The sequence below is a fragment of the Papaver somniferum genome, chromosome 7 (assembly GCF_003573695.1).
Source record: "Papaver somniferum cultivar HN1 chromosome 7, ASM357369v1, whole genome shotgun sequence".
Lineage (NCBI taxonomy): Eukaryota > Viridiplantae > Streptophyta > Magnoliopsida > Ranunculales > Papaveraceae > Papaver > Papaver somniferum.
This window is the reverse complement of record NC_039364.1, coordinates 1,082,878-1,087,494: the sequence shown is the minus strand read 5'-3', so window position 1 is coordinate 1,087,494 and position 4,617 is coordinate 1,082,878.

The window sequence follows — 4,617 nt, the reverse complement described above, 5'->3', positions numbered from 1 at the left end:
GCGATAGAGGAAGTTATTTTTCCAACAAAAAGTGGTATATTCTATTTTATCTATTTATTGCAATTATTTACATGATTATGTTGCCTTGATTGATAATTGTTTGAATGATTTTCGTTAAGCAGTTGTTATTTTTTTTGATAAAGAATGCTTAGCCATAGGTTTTGATGCTCTATGCTCTGGACTTACACTTGTTATTTCGCAAATCTACTCGTGGCAATAGCTTATAATCAAATAAAACGGAAAAAAATGCATGAATATGAATACTGGATTAAATCACTTTGAACTTGGAAAATAGTGGAACCTTATCCTCAGTGTTCTTTTAATATTGAAATAAACTTTGTTAGTGTTTGCTATAATTATTAGTGTGTTTTCTAGTTTTTTTTTAAATTTAAGTCTAAAAAAATCCTTCGCAAGTCTGAGAATCAAAACTCTTTTTACCACTATCTACAAATCACATCAATTTTTGGCGTCGCCGACGTGGATTTTCTTTTAGAGTTTTAGATTTATTTTTTTAGGTTTTTATTATTTTTGTTCGATATTACGTTTTTTGGGTATTTATCTTTTGTCACAGGTTTTGGATCATAAAGAAAATTGAGCTAAGGAGTTTGGTGATTTCAGAAAGGCTTGGAGCAAAAGATTAAAGCGAAAAGAATGGAAAAGAAGACAGTTTTTTTTTTAGGTTTTTGTTTATCTTTCCTTTTTAGAAAAAAAAATGTATTAGGGTTAGTTATTATTTTTGTAGTTTTTCTTTTCTTTTTGGACACTCTTGGACTTTTGGACTTTGGGACACTATTTTTATTTACCCTACGGAAGGGTACCTTTAAATATAAACTATTTGCAGAGAAGGAGGACAATTACGATATTGTCTCTGCACCTTGGGTTCGTACACTGACATAGGAGTCAGTGGCCCGAGTCGACTACAACCGATTCATCCCACGTCTTCAACGGGAGGTAAGATTCTAAACACTTGTGAATCCCCTGTCAGCGAGTTACTGGACTCCTTCATATGCATATAAGTTGAGGACTGAATACAAACATTTATTTTTCTAGTAAAGGGAAAGGCCTGGCCATACAATCTAAGGATTCGGATTTCATCACCGTTCTATTCTTGCCCTCCTTAGAAACACGTAACCTACGCGAAGCTAAGCCTTAAAATTTTGACTAGAACGAGACCGATAAGGTAACGAGCTTATAGGAAAGTCGTTCAAAAGGATCGTATTGGGTATCTTGTTAGCCTAAGTCAAAGGTCGGGAATATTAATGGAAGTCGATTAGAGCCTCCTTGTAACCCAGGGAAGCGTTGCCACAGAGGTGGAGGTATCCAAGCTCCCCAGAGTTTCTCCTACTTGTCTTCGACTTGCTTTATTCAGATCGTCCTAGGAGGTTTGCTTTATTCATATCGTCCTAGGAGGTTTGATTTATTTAGTTTCCTCTTGAAAGAGTAGAAGTTGGTCTAGAAACAATCTAAGTGGAGCCATCATGTTTTTTGTTTGTTAGAAATCAATAGGTTTGATTTGGTCGAGTCACCCTTGTTTTTTGATTGCTTAGAATACCTTCCAATTTAGGAAACTTCTTTTATATGTATGAATGTAAAAAAGACGCTCTAGGTAGATTTTTTAAAGAGAAGCCTAGTAGTTCGAAGCGTCTTGGTTACCTAAATTTAGAAAGTCTGATTTTTGAAGATTCCGGTTTTGAACATCCGTTTAAGGAAAGAATCCATATTGCTCATATAGCGCCAGAAATGGCAACTTTGAAAACTTTGTTGAATCCGACAAGGACTGCTCGTCCCTTATGTATCAGGTTAGCAGACACGGAAGAAAATTATGAACTTAAACCTGAGACATTACAGATGCTTCCAATCGTTTTAGGGAAAGAAAATGAAAACCCTTATTTCCATGTTAGGGATTTTGAAGAAATTTGTAGTACCCTAAAAATTAGAGATCTTGATGATGATGCTCTGAAACTTAGGTTATTCCCTTTTCCCCTGGAAGATAAAGACAAATCGTGGCTATATACTTTGGCTTCCGGGTCAATTAAAACATATGAACAACTTACATCTTCCTTTTTGAACAATTTTTCCCTAGGCACAAAACATCGTCTATAAGGACGTAAAATCTGCACGTTTTCTCAACAGGAGGGAGAATCTTTGTATAGGTATTTGGAAAGGTTCAATGATCTATTATCTCAATGTCCTCATCATGGTTTAGAAAAGGTTAGGGTATAAGTCATGTTGTGTGTATAGAAGACATTAAGGGTATAAGTCCTGTTGTGTGTATGCATCAGATTCATTTATAGGAAGACTTCAAACCTTCTAGGGAGATGCAACGTCGACTGAACCCCAACATGAAGAGGTAGTTCGAAAAGAGGTGCTTAAGTTGTTAGATGCAGGTATTATCTACCCAATTTCAGACAGTAAGTGGGTCAGCCCCGTTCAAGTTGTCCCAAAGAAATCAGGTATCATTGTAGTCCAGAATGATAATAATGATTTAATCCCAACCACAGTGACCACATGATGGAGTGTTTGTATTGACTATAGGAAATTGAACAAGGTCACAAGGAAGGATCACTTTCCCCTTCATTTTATCGACCAAATGCTAGATAGGTTAGCTGGACATAGTCATTATTGCTTCTTATATGGAAACTTCGTATATGATCAGATTGTTATTGCCCCAGAAAACCAAGAAAAGACCAATTTTTACCTGTCCCTTTGGTACCTTTGCGTATAGACGCGTGCCTTTTGGGCTTTGTAATGCCCCTGCGACTTTTCAGCGTTGTATGATAAGCATATTTTCGGATATGGTAGAAAGGTTTTTAGAGGTCTTTATGGATGATTTTTCAGTGTTTGGTTCATCTTTTGATGAGTGCTTGCATCATTTGACATTAGTGTTGACTAGGTGTAAGGAAAAGAATTTAGTGCTTAATTGGGAAAAATGTCATTTCATGGTTAAATCAGGAATTGTGTTAGGGCACATCGTTTCCTCAAAGGGTATAGAGGTAGATAAAGCCAAAGTTGACCTTATTAAGACGTTACAGGTCCCAAAAACCGTAAAATATATTAGGTCATTCCTAGGGCATGTAGGTTTTTAACGTCGATTCATTAAGGATTTTATCTTGATTTCTAGACCTCTTTGCAATTTGCTTGCAAAAGATATTAAGTTTGTCTTTGATAATGCTTGTTTATAGGCTTTTGAGAAGCTTAAAACTTTACTCACTACCGCTCCCATAGTCCAGACACCTAACTGGAACCTATCCTTTGAGATTATGTGTGATGCTTCAGATTATGCTATAGGCGTTGTGCTAGGTCATCGAGAAAACAAATTACTTCATGTGATTTACTATGCTAGCAAAACTCTGAATGATGCCCAAATGAACTATACAACTACCGACAAGGAACTGTTAGCCATCATGTTTGCCTTGGATAAGTTTAGATCCTACCTATTAGGTTCTAAGATCGTAATCTATACGGATCATGCTACTTTGAAATACCTTTTGTATAATAAGGATACCAAACCTAGATTGATTATATGGATCCTATTGTTACTAGAATTTTGTCCATACATTAGAGACAAAAAGGGTGCATAAAATGTAGTAGCAGACCACTTGTCTAGGATAGTTATTAGTTCCCGTAATATTCCTTTCCTATAAGGGATAGCTTTCCTGGTGAACAATTGTTCTCTGTTTCCCAATCACCTGTATGCAAATATAGTAAATTATCTTGTTACTGGTCAAACTCCTCAACATTGGTACAAAAAAGATTTTTCTAGGATTTTAGCCGAGGTTAAGCATTTCTTTTGGGATGATCCTTATGTTTTTAAGTATTGTCCAGACCAGATTATTAGGAGATGTGTACCCGAGAGTGACCAGTCTAGTATTATGTCCTTTTGTCATGAACATGCGTGTGGGGGTCATTTTAGTGCTAAAAAGACTGCTGCTAAGATATTGCAGTGTGGATTTTACTAGCCTTCATTGTTTAAAGACTCCCATAGTCATTGTGTTTCTTGTGATCGTTGCCAGAGGTTAGGAACCATTTCCCATAGAAATATGATGTCTTTGAACCCTATTTTAGTGATTGAGGTCTTTGATGTGTGGGGCATTGATTTTATGGGTCCATTTCCTAATTCTTTGGGTTATCTTTACATACTTGTCGTTGTAGGCTATGTGTATAAGTGGGTTGAGGAGGTTTCTTGTAAAACAAATGACCACAGGGTCGTATTCCAGTTTTTGAAAGAGAATATACTTACACGTTTTGGTACACCGCGAGCTATAATTAGTAATGGAAGTTCACACTTTTGTAATAGACCGTTTGCTCTTTTAATGAAACAATATGGTATTACGCACAAAGTAGCTACCCCAAATCACCCAAAGACTAGTGGTCAGGTAGAGGTTTCCAATAACGAAATTAAGCGTATTTTAGAGAAAAGAGTTAATCCTAATAGGAATGACTGGTCGTCGAGGCTTACTGATGCCTTATTGGCCTACCGTACTGCGTTTAAGACACCCATTGGAGTGTCACCTTATCGTTTATTGTTTGGCAAGGCATGTCACCTTCCTGTTGAGTTAGAGCATATATCCTATTGGGCTATTAACAACTTAAACTTTTCACATGACAAGGCAGGAG